At 39.8% G+C, this 18,200-nt stretch overlaps 1 pseudogene; it reads right to left on the bottom strand.

Moving 5' to 3' along the window:
- Window positions 1-1,696: 1,696 nt before the first annotated feature.
- Window positions 1,697-17,700, bottom strand: LOC103082623 (probable 8-oxo-dGTP diphosphatase NUDT15 pseudogene; annotated as a pseudogene).
- Between the last annotated feature and the right edge of the window lie 500 nt (window positions 17,701-18,200).

The raw sequence follows: 18,200 nt of genomic DNA, 5'->3' as shown, positions 1-18,200 counted from the left end.
CTCTCTTTTCTTTTTAAGAAATTTTTTACTAATTTATTTACAAATAACAAAAACCGTTATATGTTAACATAATTTTTATAAAAAATATAGGCATTTTTCTTTAAAGAAAAAACAAAAGAACCAGTGAGAAGAGTGGCATTGTTTTACATTTTTGTCAATTTCTTTCATGTCTAGCTTAATAGAAGAGAGCTAGACTCTCATATCTGCTTTGCGTTCAGGCTGCCACAGTGTCACACAACATGCAAACTCCTCTGTACACTCAGGAAAGAATGAGAATGAAAAAAGCAAATGAAGTCTTCATATGACGAAAACAGCTTTAACCCTGAGGACCCTTGAAAGGGTCTTGGGGACTTCCCTGGGTCACATTTTGAGATCCACTGCCCTAGTCTAATAGCATTTTACACGTAAGGAAGCTGAATCTCAGACCAGCTGAGAGATCCAAAATGACAGGGCCTGTTAATGATGGGATACAGATCCTGGATGGTTTGTCTCACTTCCCTTGCTTTAGGTTCTCAATCGGAAACCTGGGAAATACAGCCTAAAGACCTGTCCTGTTTGCTGTAGTTGCAGGGACTGTCACAATATATTATCGAAATTTTTTTGATTTAAATAAAAGAGGAAAATCAACAAATGTGTTAAATTCTGCAATGGGAATACTGTTGCAGAATGTCCCGCCCTTGAATTAGGTTCTCTATTAGAACTGAGACACTAAGACAAATTCTGCCCTCTCCCCCATGCACACTGGTAATGACAAACAGCACAGTCAATACCACAGAGAGATAGGGAAAGCAGAATTACCACATAACATCACCATTTATCACATTATCTGAGTCTGAAATACAATTCATAATACAATCCCTGAAAATTTCTCACAAGTACTGGCTGAAAGGGTGTTGGGTATATTTAGAGGACTCCCTTCCAATCCCACCATACACACAGCATCCCCTTCTTTGGATGAAGACCGGCCTTTGGTGTGCTTGGTGGTGGCTCATTTCACTTGCCCCACGTTCTCTTCCATTCCACATTATTGTGCAGTATCCACTTTTCATTGCCCTTCACAATTTGTTTTAAAAATGGAACGTTTTCATTACGTTTCAGTAGAGAATCGCATGCAGAAATACGGTCAAGAAGGTTTTTTGCACTTATGTGGAACCCAAACATCAAAGCGATTCATATAACCAAGCTGGTGCAAATGATTTTCAACAGTTGATTTGGATATTTTGAGTATGTTGGCTATCTCTCGAGTGGTATAATGTCGATTGCTCTCAACCAATGTCTCGATTTGATCGCTATCAACTTCAACTGGTCTACCTGACCGTGGAGCATCGTGCAGCGAGAAATCTCCAGCACAAAACTTCGCAAACCACTTTTGACACGTTCGCTCAGTCACAGCACCTTCTCCATACACTGCACAAATCTTTTTTTGTGTTTCAGTTGCATTTTTACCTTTCTTGAAATAAGCATAATATGCCGAAAATGTTGCTTTTTTCTTCCATCTTCAATATTAAAATGGCTACACAAAAACTCACCAATTTTGATAAGTGTTTTTTTAAATGCACACTGATATGACAGCTGTCACAATACAATCTAACAAAATTGTTTCAAATGAAGTTAAAGACAACTAAGTGCTACTAGAGCCACCTTACAGGAAAACCGAATGAACTTTATGGCTAACCCATTAAAAAAAAAAAACAAATCAGGCAGTCTCCTTGTTCACCTGTAGGTGATTTCCTTTATATCCTACCAGATGATCCAAATCTTCTTTAAATGGATCATAGCCTTGTTCCTTTAAACAACGTAGTGCCCAGAAAAGCTGGTCCACGGGAGGAAATTCTTCCCAAGGAATCCACTCCCAACTTTCATTTTTCTCAGGCTCTACATTCTTTGGTTCTGAACCATGAGTCACGTCCACCTCTCCTTTCATTAAAATAGTGACATAATGGTAATTCTCTTCCTCAACGAAAGAATTCACAACCGAGGCCAAGCGAACATTTTTCAGGTGAAGAGCTGCTTCTTCCCAGGTTTCCCTTTGAGCACATTCTTCCCAGCTTTCACCGAACTCCAACTGGCCCCTGGGAAGTTGGAGATTGCCGGCTCCAAATGACCCTTTCTGTCTTCCTCCCCAGGAGGATGCAGTGAAGATGCCTGCAGCTGGTCACCACAACTCCTAACCTGACTCCTGGGCGCCGCCCCTGAGGCTCTGCACTGGCCGTCGTAGCGCGAGAGTCTAATTCTATCCTGCTCTTCCTTTCCCCTTACGATGTTTTAGCAAAACTGATCTTCTTGAAGTTCTTTGAATACTTTGTACTCTCTTCTATTTCCTCCTTTCCTCCTTTACCTAGTGAGTACATGTGCATCCTGTTGATGTCTACCCAAGCACCGCTGCCTTAAGGAGCCCTGCATTTCTCCTTTACCCTAGGTCAGATTGACGTGTTATACTTTCTTAGGACTGTCTTCCTTTACTTTGGAGCCATTAACTCATCTATCGGTGTAGAACTGTATGTGTGATTATTTGTTTTATATCTGCTTTCCCTATTAAAGACTAAGTCGCATGAGAGCAGGAATCCTGTCGGTTTTACTCACAATAGCTATCCCAGTGTTTGGCACATAGAAGATGTCCTAAAAATATCTGTTAAAAAAGTAAATGAAAAGGTACAGAGTGTTGGCATCTCCATATAGAAAGTAATTCAGGCACAGGAGTGGATAATATCATTAAGTGAAAGCATGTAGATAAAAAAGAGAAAGGAGATTAACAGAGGACTCTGAGGGATATCACCATTTAAGACAGCCTGAGACAGAACACACAAATCTGACCAAGAAGGCTGTCCAGAGAAGTAAGAGGAAAATTAAAGAGAGTCTGGCATCACGGAAGCTGAAGGAGGGGGAGTTTCAAGAAGGAAAAAGCGGTCAACACAGGGATGTCAAATAGGAACTAAAGTGTACCCACTGGGGCTTTCCTGGTGGCGCAGTGGTTGGGGGTCCGCCTGCCGATGCAGGGGACGCGGGTTCGTGCCCCGGTCCGGGAAGATCCCACATGCCGCAGAGCGGCTGGGCCCGTGAGCCATGGCCGCTGAGCCTGCGCGTCCGGAGCCTGTGCTCCGCAACGGGAGAGGCCAGAACAGTGAGAGGCCCGCGTACCGCAAAAAAAAAAAAAAAAAAGGTTGCTAATAATAAAAATCTACCTAACAGTTACTGAGCACAAACAATGTGCCAGGCACTGCTCTCAACTCGTCACATTTATTAACACATTTCATACTCAAAACAGACCTATTTAGTGAATATTTCTATTCCTTCTACCTACAGAGGAGGAAGCTGAGACTTAGAAGGCTGTTTCAGTAGAGTAGCAAATTGATCCCAGATGCAGTGTGGGGGGTTGAAGAAGAAGATGGAGACAAAGAAAGGGAGACAGAAAGTTAGGACACATATTGTAATAAGTTTGACTATTAAGAAAAGGAGGTTGTAATTGGACAGGAGAGTGTGGTAGAGGGAGAGAGTTTTTAAGGTGGGCCAGATTTGCATTAGTTTAAATATTGATGGGAAGGGACCAACAAAGAAGGTTGACTTAAAGATATGAGAGAGGGAATTCTCAAATTATTGAGAATCTCAAACCATATCAGTGCATTCCAAGAGAAAGTATATGCTGGGAGTAGCAATCCACACTGGACCCTGAGCATCCTTACATATTTTATGTCTGATCACTCTTTACCCAAGTCATTTTTCAGGGCTGGGTTTGCACAGAGAGATGAGCTAACATCTCCACCGAGAAAACAAACAGGCTTGTTTCCACTAACTCTAAAAGTGGTGGATTCCCCAAGCTCAGTGGTCCCCTTGTTTAATGCAACCAACTGATGTGTAGGCATCTATAATGAGCCCATTGTGTCACTGCTATGGGATTTGGGGGGGGACATGGGGAATTGACACAAACAAATGAAGCTCTGGCTACTGCTTTTGCCAGGAGTAATAAAGTCCTTTGTTTCTAACCCAGGAGTCTCATGTCTTCTGTCAGCATCTATGAAATAGTTACAGGCTAACTGGTTAATGTAAAAGTAGGGTAGAATCTGAGACCCTGCACAGTCCTTGTTATATATAGAAGAGAAATCACACACATGAGCATCTGTTACTCTGGGTTAGAGAATCATGTCCATTGCAGAGTGGAAAGACCCGAGCAGCCATAGAGATGTTCCTGTTTTCTCCTTGTTCCACTTATGCCTGTTGATTGCTTGTAGCCTTGAAATTATTAGCAAAGCATAATATTGGATAGATCTCTTATCTTCCTGGGCCTGATTTGACAAGCTTATCCTTTGTGTTAGCTCAGGAAGGAGGAAGGAAAAGATGTCATACTTCTGTGCCTGCAGTGAGATTTTAAAGAGCATCGAAAATACCCAATCCAGGGAACCAACAATTTTACTATATGTTAGCTCCTTGAGGGCAGAGATGGTGTGTATTTTGCTTATCACTGTATTTCCAGTACTTAAGTCAGTGCCTGGCTCATAGTATGCACAACAAATATTTACTGAAAAAGTGCAAAATAAAAGGAACTTCCCTGGAGGTCCGGTGGTTAAGACTCCATGCTTCCACTGTGGTGGGCGCAGGTTTGATCCCTGGTCAGGGAACTAAGATCCCACATGCCACCTGGCGTGGCCAAAAAAAAGTGAAAAAAAATGAATAGATGAGTAATGGATAGATTAATTTAGAGGAGGAAGGCTCAGTAAACAAGACTGAGAAAGAGGAGTGGGAGAAGGTGGAAAGAAGCAGACAGTGTGGAATCCTGGTACCCAAGGAGGAGAGACTTTTTAAAAGGGAATGAACAACAAAATCAATTCTGTTGAAAACCAAATAAAATGAGGACTGAAAACAATCTGGTCTATTTGGAAATTATAAAGTCTTTCTGCTACAGTGCAGAACGTGGAAGGCAAGTTAGCCTTTGGGGATGACTATTTTCAAAATTTTTTCCAAGCCCAGAATAACCTATTCTTTCTTCTTATTGAAAACAGAGCTTCCAAGGTCATGCCTTCTTGGATCTATTATATTGCTGCTTATCTATAACATGACCCAATATCATCCCTGAGGATCACACTGTGATGAGGCTCTGGTATATTGTGGTACGATATTGTCATCACAGTCTCTTTACGTGAGGGAGCTGCAAGCAATGAAAACAAAGCTTGTACACAGAGCCTACTGCAAACATCAACCTGACATACACTTAATGATAGGCAACATCATCTTTGTACTTCATCATATCACACACAAATGGCAAAGGAAGGTGAGTGAGCCAGTAAAACTGAGCTGGACAAAAATTCATCTAGTTTATTTTGCGTAGCTACTTTTCTCTACATCCAGTTCAACTCACAGTCCACATACACTCATTCTCTTCCAGTTTTCAAGAAAGAGCCAAACTCTCTGTAGGCTGAGAGCTAAGGATATTATTTCCAGGAATGGATAAGGCATTCACCCTAGGCATTCGGTTACGGGAACAGAAACGCTTAGCCAAACTCAAGGTTCACCCCCTAGGAGAATGAAAGGTATGATCCTCTGAGAGATTTTAATCTTTTGGACAGTGACTGGTTCTGCTCCTCCTCTTTTCCTTGGGGTCTAACATAACTCTGGCATTGAGATGGTGCTTAGTAAGTGTTTCCTAAATGAATGGTGAGTGGAGACACATCTAGAGAGGGAGAAGAGGGGCCATGGGAAAGGGGAGGACAAAAGCAGGGCTTGGAAATCAGAGGCAGGTAATGAATAATGGTTAGCTGACTGCCTGCTTGATTGAGATAACTGGGTTGACCTAGAAATTATTCAGAGACCTTTGAATACCTAACTCTAAGGGTCTTGAATAGGGGGGAGGGGCACCTGGAGCTCTGGATACTGTAGAGGTCACTGCTTGAAAGGTGCATGTTTTCCCAGGTGCTGGGACACAGGACAGAATACACACTGGGGTTCTGTTGATAGATGATAGATAGGTAGATAGATAGATAGATGATAGATAGGTGATAGATGGGGAGCCTTTTCTTGCCCAGTGATTGTACGAGTGAATGGGAAAACATCCCTGGGAAAGGGTGGATTTGATTAGCTTTGTCCCCACATATCAGATTCAAGGAAAGAGTAAGATCCCTTAATGGCACTGAGAAGGAGAGACACACAAGCTGGGACAGCCAGCAGAGAAACTAGGAGAGTGGCTGCTTTGGGGCCTTAGACAGCTCTAGGTCATGGGGCAGGTGATGGAGTGACGAGAGGATTCGGAAGCTAGCAATTAAGACTCAGAAACACAGCTCAGAAACCAGCCTCTCTCTTTTCTATGACCTCTGATTAACCCTACCCTTTTAGTTGATTTCCTCTCTACACCTCAGCCTCAACTATCAAACTAGCTGAAGGGAACTGGCCATTTTATACATCCAGAAACCTCACAATTCATACCATGAATGGGAGTCTGATAAAAAATGTATGTGGCAAACTGATATTATGACTTTAGGGGGTTCTAGTAAGGATTTTATCTGAACAAAACTTTTTTCTCTTCTCTTTTCCGTGATTACAGAGCTCCTTTCTTGTGGGCTGGGGCAGAGTGAGGGCTGTTGGCACCTGTCTGTCCCATGACCCCCATCAAACTATAGGGTGGGCCCAGGACCCCAGCTGGGACACCCTGAGAATTCCGTCTCCCTAACCACGTGGTTAGATCAAGGAAGGGCATGCGACCCAGATGAAACAGAATCTCACCATGGACTTTTGCTCATATTAGGAAAGAAGCGCTGCTTTTTCTACATGATGCTTGAGTTGCTCTTTACGTTACAAAAGCCTGAGTTTGCTTTGTACTTTTGTGCAGGTAGTTAAGTTGTGTGCCACTTCTAGGGTCACCTTTATTTCTTTTCTAGTAAACTTTTTAATGAAAGTGCTAGGAATAACTTATTTATCCAATTGTAGGATTCGAAAGGGCTTTAAAAGATAAACTATTCCCAACTCCTACACACGGTAGGAGTCCCTTCCACGTTTTTAACAAATGGCTATTCATGCTCTGATTATACATCTGCAGAGAGCTCACTGCTTTATCTTTTTTATGACTTCTCCTCCCCCTTGTCCTTTTGTATTTATGGAACATTACCACATACAAAACATTTGGAAGGAAAAAAATGAATTATGTATTTTTTCCATCAGAGAAAGTTATTTTAAAACAGTAAAAAAATATTATCAACACCATCGTACAAATAAAACAATGCAACATTTTGCTACTTTACTTATTTAGTAACACTGGTACCTTTCTTTAATTTGCTCTTGAGAATAAACATCTTATGTCTGTTTATAAGTTATACTTCCTTTTTGGAAAAATATGTTTATGTTTTTCATCCATTATTAAGTTACATTCTCCTGTACTTTCTTTGTAGCTTTCCTTGTCTGGTGTTTACCAAAACAGGTACAATTTATCATAAAGTATTACACACTAGAGATGGAATCTTTTCTTTTTTTTTTTTTTAGTTTTTTTTCTCTTTGCCAACGGCTTTCGACCAAATTTCCAAGGAAGATCAATTTAAATTAAAGGGCACCTCTAGTTAATCCAGGATTTAAGCATTTAATTAGAAATCCATTAAAATAATTGTATTCCCTTTTAATGTAGTCACTTAACCTGTAGTTAAATGAGACTTCCATTATTATAAAATAGCTCATCTCTAATCTGATATTATATTCCTTAAAATTATCTCAGAAACATTAGCACTTGTAAATTAAGCAGAAATGTGCTGAATTTAAACCCTGAAGTTCCTGTTCACAATAACTGGTGCACTGATTATATTTAAAAGCCCCAACTGGAACAAAGCAATATTGCCTTTTCTCATTTCTTACTTTAATCACAGCCAAATAAACTGGAACTGGGAGAGTAAAATTTAGGTATTTTCCTTTTTAAAATTTCAGAGTCATCTACAAAGGTTTCTTCCCCTGAGAAAACTCATTGTGTGTGTATACAATGAGTAAAATTAAACATAAAAATGAACACTTACGTGGCCCATGACTGGCCTTTATCTAGACCAAAGCTCTGAACCTTTTCATTTTCTGAAAGTTTCAACACCGTAGAACCTAGACTATTTCCCACTCTGACTCCAGACTTTCACTTGTTTATTAATCCATTCCTCTTGACTACTTCCCTCTCCTTTTGCTGTGGCTCCAATCTCTCATCTAAAAATTCCTCATGCCCTAGGGACTTCTTGTACGTCTCTCCGCCCAGCCAGGATCTCAAGCTGTCCTCCTCACTGGCTCTCCGGAATCCTTTGCCTGATCCCATCCCATATGCGTGTGCCAGTTCTGAATGACAATCACCATCCACCAGGGGTCAACTTATCTGTTAGGCACAGTGCCTGGGACCCATAATACTTTTAGAGGCCCACATAAATGTTTTTTTTTTTTTTTTTTTTTTTTCTTGCGTTATGCGGGCCTCTCACTGTTGTGGCCTCTCCCATTTGCGGAGCACAGGCTCCGGACGCGCAGGCTCAGTGGCCATGGCTCACGGGCCCAGCCGCTCCGCGGCATGTGGGATCTTCCCGAAACGGGGCACGAACCCGCGTCTCCTGCACCGGCAGGCGGACTCTCAAGCACTGCGCCCACCAGGGAAGCCCCACATAAATGTTTTAATACTATAAGCTTTTAGGTTGAAGAAAATATTCGAAGATAGAATTTTTATATCATTACAATAATATAATATACATTAAAATTTTTTGTGTGACTGAAAGGGTCCATGAAGGCAAAAATGCCTTGGGGTCCATGAAAATCCTAATATGGCTCTACCATCTACTTACTCTACTTTTCCACCAAAGACAGCAACCAAAGTTAGCATTACTGACCCGACCCCGCGTCTCCTGCACCGGCAGGCGGACTCTCAAGCACTGCGCCCACCAGGGAAGCCCCACATAAATGTTTTAATACTATAAGCTTTTAGGTTGAAGAAAATATTCGAAGATAGAATTTTTATATCATTACAATAATATAATATACATTAAAATTTTTTGTGTGACTGAAAGGGTCCATGAAGGCAAAAATGCCTTGGGGTCCATGAAAATCCTAATATGGCTCTACCATCTACTTACTCTACTTTTCCACCAAAGACAGCAACCAAAGTTAGCATTACTGAGGAACTCTCACAAACAATTCTGCTCATGCTGATGCCCTATTGAATTCTACAGTGGATATTCTAAGCTTTTTATATGACACACACGCGCGCGCACACGCACACACACATACTCAGAGGCAGCTTCAAGGGCGTGTGACACTTACAGTGGCAAAGGGCATTGAGCTCAGAAGGGCCCAGTGTTTAGAGTTTAATGTTCTACATTCACCATTTTGAAATATCTAATACTTTAACTTGGCCTTTGTGTTTTGTAGGTGAAGTTGGGTGGGACAATAGGGCATGATCCAAGGACTTGGAACCTCAACTCACACATCTTTTCATCTCCTACCAACTCCCCTTCTCTCTGGAATGGTTCCTCCAGGCTGCCCTTCCCCACCTGTACCCAGTGACCATTGCTACTCTCTGTTGCCCACACCCCTCAGTGAGGGCCTGACCACGGGTTGGTAGAGGGTTAGGGTTTGGTGAACATTCTCCATGACATTTTGGCAAGATTTAGCAGCAGCTGGCCACACTCCAGGCTGGCAGCCACAGAGTACACCTGGAGGATGACTTTGCAGGGTTGAGTCTCCCACTCAGCCCTGATCCAGTACTGAGCATGTCCAAGCACAGAGAACCCTTGGGCTTTGCCCATCCACATTGGGTAAGGCTGTAAGCAGGTAGGCAGGAGAGATTGGCTTTCTGGCCCCCAACCAGGGCACTGTGTGGGTTCTCAGGCACACACATACTTAGTTGCAAGGCAGGACAATGGGGCCTGTGTGAGTATCTGCACTTCACCAAGCATCCCCATGCCGAGGAGCATGGTAGCAATAAACACCCTGATAGGATGAGAGATTATTTTAAAAAATAAAAGCCTTATATTTCAGTACCTACAATAACACTTTTTCCTTACTTTTTGAACAACAACTACGCATTTTCATTTTTGCGGTGGACCCTGGGACTTATGTAGGTCATCCTGCACACATTGCTCAGGTTCCAAGAGCTGCTCCCCTTTGATCTTATTGTGAACCCTGAGCTAGTTGATGAGAACCCCTTTGACTTCCCTCTTTCTATGACAAAATGCCTCCTATATCCACTTCTCTTCCTCTTCTGTTTATGGGTTCTAAAGTCAGTTTTTCTACATGATGCCCTCAATCTGATTCCATTGCCATCCTTCAGGCTTCATAACATCAGTTATATCCTTGAGCTTAACTCTTCCTCTCTCCCTTGTCATCGGTTACTTTTCCCTGTGTCTTCCATTTTCCAACCCCTGTCTTTACCATTTTGCTACTCCTCCAACTCCAAAAGCCAGCGGCCCAACTGTTACTGTCCCTGCTTCGTTGACCTCCTCTGGCAGTTAGGCCACCTCACTCATCACACTGCTAAAACCGCCTGATCAAAGGTGACCTGAGATTGCCTAGTAGTCGTGGACCTCGTACTTTGGACCTTTCCGTAGATGTGGATAGCACTGACCAGCTCCCTGCTCGGTTCTCTCTCCTACCTTAGACTTGCTGTCCTGGCACTTCAGTGATTCTCTCTCCCTTTCTTGACTACTCCTTCCCAGTCCTGGGTACTTTCTCCTCTCCATCCTATCACTCACCAAATGGAAGTTTAACAGAATGCCCAGTAAAGATCTGAACATACCAGAAGTTGGAATAGTTCATTTGCTGGGCCTACAAGTAATGCATGTTTTTCAGAGTAGAGACTGGAAGCCTCCATTGGGATTAATGTTGTCTTCTTCCTACAAGAGATTTCTTCAGTGCCTGTATTCTTTTATTTAAGAAGTCCTTCAGGAATCTCAAAATCAATGAGGTAATTCAAATGCAGATACTTTTGACTGAGACATGAAATGTTCAGTTCAGTCATGTAAATTAGATGCATTGGCAGAACTGTACTTCTGCTGTCACATCCAAAAATTACAGGTTAAGTACTTTGGCCCAAATCTGACAGCATTTAAATGTCAAAGTGAGGATGCAAACCCACAGTCTCTGATGCTGCATCCAGTGCTCTTTCTCCTTCATACCATGCTGCCTATAACTATTTTTATATGGTCTAAAATAAATGACCCCTAGGGCTTCCCTGGTGGTGCAGTGGTTGAGAGTCCGCCTGCCGATGCAGGGGACGCCGGTTCGTGCCCCGGTCCGGGAAGACCCCACATGCCGCGGAGCGGCTGGGCCCGTGAGCCATGGCCGCTGAGCCTGCGCGTCCAGAGCCTGTGCTCCGCAACGGGAGAGGCCACAGCAGTGAGAGGCCCGCGTACTGCAAAAATAAATAAATAAATAAATAAATAAATAAATAAATGACCCCTAGTACTTAGTGTAATATCTTGGACGTAGTAGATAGCCTGAGAGATTTATTAATAAATTAATGATACTATACATGAATATAAACAACAGTACTCATACTGAAAAAAGATACCTTGCTTAACATAAAAGAGATCTAATAGGACAACTTATTTATCAAGCGACATATCTTCAATCCAAAAGAGTCACAGATGCCAAGGATACAGTGGACAATGTTAGAAATATTCCAACAAACGTCCCAGTATGGACTTAGATTTAAGCCATTCATTTTAGAGAGTGGATATGATTTTAAAAGGGAGATCTCTATTAGCACCTGACGTGACAGTGTAAGGAAAATACATTTCCAGGTTTATCATTTAAGAGTTTCTGACTGCAGGCAAACAGGACACAGATGAGATTCTCACTGAGAATCGAACAAGGAAGACAAACATGTTGGGGCTGAAGTGCTTTAGTAAAGAAAGCATGCGCCCTGGCCCCTATGCTCTTTCTTCCACTAGTGTTCTGAACATGATTTTGTGGATTCACAAAGGCAGCACAAATGAAAGAGATGGAAAAGTACAGGCGAGTTGCATTCAAAGGGAAGCAAAAGCTGTCTGGATTCAGGCTGATAAGGCTGAATTTGTCTAGGGACGGATTCCCCTGAAATTCGCGCTTGATGCTCAAGAGGCTGTACCAAGAATTATCAGCTGTAAGAAGGCACTCTAATTTAGCTTATGAAGCAGTTATTGCTCTGGTTGAATGGACATTGATTAGAAATTGGAAGAATGTGCTCCAGTAGGTCAGGTTTTTATAATGCATGTCTCAAAAATGGGAAGTTTAACCCCAAATACAAACTTTATTTGGAGGTAGACTTTAATTTATAGGATTGCACCTATTTTTGAAGAACCTGGCATTTGTTATTACATATTACACAATGTCATAGAGGAACCTACTACACTCTCAGAAAAAAGGAAAAGCACGGAAGAGGCTGCTTCAGAGAAACGAAACATATGAAAAAGAAGGATTTAAAAGTATTTTTTAAAATGTAGTAAGTTTATTTTATAATGAACATCCTAGTCTTAAGAAATACATAAATAACAATGTAATATTTTACGTTTTGAAAAATTTAAGCATCAAAAATGGAGAAAAATATATTACTTTGATCTTAGAAGGAGATAAAAATTATCCATCTATTTAATAAAATAACTTAACTGTAATAAATCAAATAAAGATAGTTTCAAAGAACACTTATCTACATGCTTTAAACTGGTTAAGTAAAACTGGTAAATCAACCCTACAGAATACTATGCAACAATTTTAAAATAAAAAGTTCTATTTAAATGGGCTGGCGTGAAAATACGTCGATGTCATAATGCTAAACAAGAGAGAGGAGTGGGAGAGAGAGAAAGTTCCTGAACAACATATATGGCATTATATGAATGTATACATATATATGTGTACATGTATATATATGCATATGCATTTATGCAAATATTTAGGATTTATGAATATATACACAGATATATTCATGCAGATGCACATAATGCTTAGAAGAAGACCACTAAGGATGCACGCAGAACTGACACCAGTGATTAAGTCTACCTAAAGAGAAAGGAAAGCACAAAGGGTAGAAAGGGTTACTAAAGAGAGAATTGCACTTTCTCTTTTCTATTTATACATATTATAATCAGAATGAATCACTTCTATATTTTAAAAATTACACGCATTATGTCTCCAAAACTGGTAACTGAAATCACCAGTGGCACCTGGCTGCCAATTTCTACTTATCAGAGAGTGAATATATTACATGTTCTATATCTAATATCATAGCTATAACTAAGCCTTGTCTAGGGTTTCTTTAAACTTCCTCAGTAACTTAAGATGGTTCACAGGCAAGGCCTATTTCCCACATTTCAAAATCTGAACTTAAGGAAAGAACATCAATATTTAATCCACATTTAACATTTTTCAGAATTTTGATATAATCTGAGAGCAAGTGCTCCTTTCAAGGTTTAATGTTCATAAGTAACTGCTACAAACGCATGATAGAAGTAAATTATATCTGATCACTATAAAACACATAAGTTTTTAGGGGGTGTCTATTCACTACTTGTATTAAGGTCTTACCCACGAATTCTATAGAAAATATGAAGGTCAGAAAAGAATTATCATATGTAATTCAAAACTGATCACTGTTCCTTCAGTTTCTTTTACATCTGAATCACATTTGATAGTTGGCTAGTTGAATATTCTTTTAGCTATTCCACAGACAATAATTACCCTTCTTTCTATTCTTAATCTTTTATGCAAACCATATGGCACATTTAGAAATTTTGCAGGCTCTAATTAAAAGTGTCCATTCAAATTAAACAAGGTCAAAAGAGACACTATATTAAGATCTACTGAACACTTTTAGAGGAACTACACATAGAGAGCAATATAACAGACTCCTTGTCAGTTAAATCTATCTGCAGTCTTCGTGTTGATTTTTAATACACAAAAGCTGAGAAAACAAAGCACATCACTAGCTGGTCTTCTAAATATGCAAAGAAAGGTAAAATGTCAGGGAAGTGAAGAGGTAGGAAAAGAAAGCAGCATCTGCTCAATGATTTCGTGTGCCAGGGCTGTGAGAGCGACTCAGCTCAAAACAGCTTGACGTAGATGCGGTGAACATGTCCAGCTCTGCTTGTGGTAGACTAGTGTATTGGATGCTACGATATGCCACCCAGAGCCCCGTTTAGGAATGAAGGATTTACACACTAGGTGCCAGGAGTGCTGCCAGAACACAGCCTTCAGCTGCCATTCCTCTTCAGGAACTACTTCTACTGAAGACAGCCTCTTTATCCAAGGACATGTCCCCTTTTGGGGGCAGTCCAACTCCAAAGACTGGGGAAATTATTGAATTTGCAGAGTACAAAACCCAGGCCTTGGCCCCCAGTCAGCACAATTCTGAAGGGCCATCCTAGTTTCAGAACTTCCCATGAGTTCCGCTGAAATTTTTGGGTGACTACATCACACACGACTTTCTTCTTTCTGCCAAATCCTGTTTCCCTTCCTTGCTTTCCACACTTTTGATCCTTAGGGTACCTTCTAATAAAATTCACGCACGTTAATCTCCATCTCAGAGTCTGATTCCTGGGAACCTACCTTGTGACAGTTTACTTAAAAATCAGGCAAGAAATCAAATTTGAAACGAAGTAATTCACCAGAAAAAACATTTCAAAAATGTGGTGAATGTTGAAAATAATTTTTATCTTCATATTTTTGTGAATATTTAACATATTTCTGAACTTGTAACATATTTCTGTGAAACAACATTTTATTATTAATTTTTGAGAAGGAATCTTTGGGGGCAAATTATTGAATTTGCTGAATTTGCTGTCATGAGGTGAAAGCAAAGTATGTTTATAATAAAGAGAGACAAAAGTGTAATAAAGACTACATGTTTATCACTATTAAATGTAAGTAACATTACTGATACTTGAAAGTAAGTGCCGAGGTCATCAGTGGTGGAAGCCTGCATTTAGAAACCTAGATAACCATAGGTGTTATAACTGAAGAAGATAAAACACAGCAAAAGAGGGACAAATTCTTAACCAAGAGATACATAAAATAACATCTAGAAAAAATCATTTTTAACAGACATAGTTAAGAAACACTCCAAACTGTAGACTTTATTTTAAAATTCATTTTTGGAAATAATAATGGCAGATAAATTTCTGGTTAAATGAATCAAGAAAGAGATAATTACTAGTAATCACACTGTGTGAGGTTATGTGGAAGACACAAAATATTAATACTCAGCCCTCAACATCAAGAAACATAAAATGTAAGTTGTCAAAACTTCCCTAAGAAAAGGCTTTTCTTGAAGCGGAAATCCAAAAAAATTATGAGCTGTGAATGCACTTTTAACTAAAGATGTAATTGTTTAAACTGATTGGAAAGCCATATAAGGGAAAGATACATTTTCTCAATTTCTAGTTATTAATTTATGTTCCAAGGAGAAAAGGACTATATTTTTTTCCTTATTGGAATTGCCATTACAGTATTTTGACTTACTGCAAATGTGTGATAAGTGTTTTATGTAAATCTCCAATTATAAAAGTTGAACTGTAATTGTAATCAACTCTGAACACAATACATTCAAGGTTCTCTCAAAAAATTCTTAAAATTAATAACATTTGGTACAAGTACAAAAATTATATAGTTAGAATATTAAAGATTTATTTTAAATATATTATATGAAAGTAAATTTTAATATTTGGTGCCATTTTCTTTCCCTTATTAAAAATCTAATAACAGGGCTTGACAAATTTAATTATTCAGAAACACATTTTGAGCCCAGAAAAATAGTTTAGATTACTTTTAAATATCCTTACATCACAATGTATGTCAAATATTCTCATGAATATTTTCACAGAAATTTAATGCACATCTTTCCAACTTAAATCATACATTATCAAAATGTCAGCTCAAAAGGAATATGCTGAATCTTTCTATTATCAATTTTTGAAAGCTTTTTCTTTCTATTAGGAGCAACTTGAATATTAAAAAGCTACTGTTGGGCTTCCCTGGTGGCGCAGTGGTTGGGAGTCCGCCTGCCGATGCAGGGGACGTGGGTTCGCGCCCCGGTCCGGGAGGATCCCACATGCCGCGGAGCGGCTGGGCCCGTGAGCCACGGCCGCCGAGCCTGCGCGTCCGGAGCCTGTGCTCCGCAACGGGAGAGGCCACAACAGTGAGAGGCCCGCGTACCGCAAAAAAAAAAAAAAAAAAAAAAAAAAAAAAACATTTCTAAACACAGAAAGGGAGAAGCAAATTAGTTTGCAATACAGTGAACATAGTTTAGCATGCCCATCAGCATCTCCAAGATAAGAGAAGATGATCTTATCTATCCTCTTAGAATCCTTTACTAAAAACCCTGACAACACCCCTAAGGGATGGAGATATTGAGTCTTTTTATACACTCATTTTCTGAAATGTTAAGGAATAGCAGAAAGGGTTAATTCACTTTCCTTCTCCTCTATTCCTATCTCTCCCATAAAATGAAAGACACAGACAACTCCAGTTGATAAATTCTTGGATGGTTTCTAGCTTACTAAGATTCTCTTTCTGATGTTGGTACTACTCATTCTGAAATTTACTTCCTCTTTGGAACTATGTCAATGAGCTCAATGAGACAATAAAGAAGTGAAGGAGACCAAGATTAGTGGTTGGATTCCAGGATAAAATCTAAAGAAATGACTCATGAGAAATTATTGTCCAGAGGTTGTTTACTATCTTTTACCCTTAAGCAGCCTCTATACATATGTGCATTTTTTATAATAAAAGGCAAAATATAAACAGCCTGGTACACCTAAAAGTCTTATAGCCTAAAATTCATTTAATACATATGTCATTGTGTATCAGCCAGCACTAATATTCCTGTAGAGTGTGACATAGTAGAACCTTCTCTTCATCAAGGAAAGTAGCAATTAGAATTCTAAAACCTAGAGCTTACACTGTCTTCTTCATCTAAGGAAATGGGGCCTTCCTCTATGCTTACTCAAGCTTATGTAGGGGAACAAAACTTGCCACCCTAAAACACGTCTCTTTGGCTTGAGAATTATTTGCGGATGATCTTTTTTAAGTAACAAAAGGCTCAGAAAGTCTTTATTTTTACCTCCTTCTTAACTGCCTAAAATAACTTAGGTAAAGTGCCTGGTACAGAAAAAGCACTGTTACCAGAGATATCTACAAAAAAATATGGGCTAGGTGTGGTGGGGGGAAGTCTGCAGGGCCTGGAGACAAAAGTCCATTCGGTGTCCCATCATCTCTGCACGCCCAGCAAACATTTTTTAGCAAACATTTGCTTTCCTATCTCCATGTCAATTGCCTTCCTCCCCTTTGAAGTCTCCAGCCCCTACCTCCTCCTCCTTCTCTCAGATGGCATATGAGCCTCAATTGCCTAACTTGTCCTTGGGCCTCATATTCTCAAGGAACCCCCCGTATGCACACAATTAAATTTGATTTTTTCCTGTTAATTTTTCTCATGACAGTTTAATTTTTAGACCAGCCAGAAGAACCTAAAAGGGTAGAGAAAGACTTTCTTCCTCCCCCACACTTATCTCATGCATAAACTTTAAAGAATATTTTTATGATTCTAAAAGTAACATATTACCATCATCAAAAGGTAGGTATTACAAAAAAGAATTTTTAAAAAGGAAATTAAATATCTCATAAAACCACTATTGGGAGAGAGTATGTTAACATTTTAGGGTGTTTACTTCTAGTCTCACATACCTGATCTGTATTTCTATCTTTATGAATTTCTTTCTCAGCTCCTATATCTCTAGCTACATCCATGTCTAATTTCTGCTTTATTTATTTTTCAATCTCTGTGAACATACATCTACCTATCAGGTAGTGGCCCTTAGGGTGAACTCCAAGTTATCCTTCCATTTCCTTGGATCATTCTTCAAGGCATCCTTGCAGGAAACGCTCTTTCTGCCACCCCCTCCCCTTTTTTTTCTGCTAGGCAAAGTTCTCCCATCTCATGCCAATCATCTGGTCTTCAACCTGGCAAAACCCCATCACTAGCTTTTTAAGGCTCTAGTTATATCTGCTATATTTTCTTTCCAATATAGATTTCAATCATGCTGTACAAATCTGTACTCTGGTTTTTTCACTGAATAGTGTATCAGAATCATTTTCTCATGTTGTAAGTATATTTTCAAAATTACTCCTTAATATTCCAATGTATTTTTTATATTTTTAATGAGCTTTGTTGTCTAAAAGCAAGACCTGAAGGTGGGGGAAAGCAGACAAGATGAAGGAATGGGTGGAGAAGCCCTTTTACTTTCTTG

This window comes from Lipotes vexillifer, unplaced genomic scaffold, assembly GCF_000442215.2.
Source record: "Lipotes vexillifer unplaced genomic scaffold, Lipotes_vexillifer_v1.1 scaffold763, whole genome shotgun sequence".
Taxonomy (NCBI): Eukaryota; Metazoa; Chordata; class Mammalia; order Artiodactyla; family Lipotidae; genus Lipotes; species Lipotes vexillifer.
The sequence above is the reverse complement of the archived record's forward strand: the minus strand, read 5'-3'. Positions and strand labels throughout refer to the sequence as shown.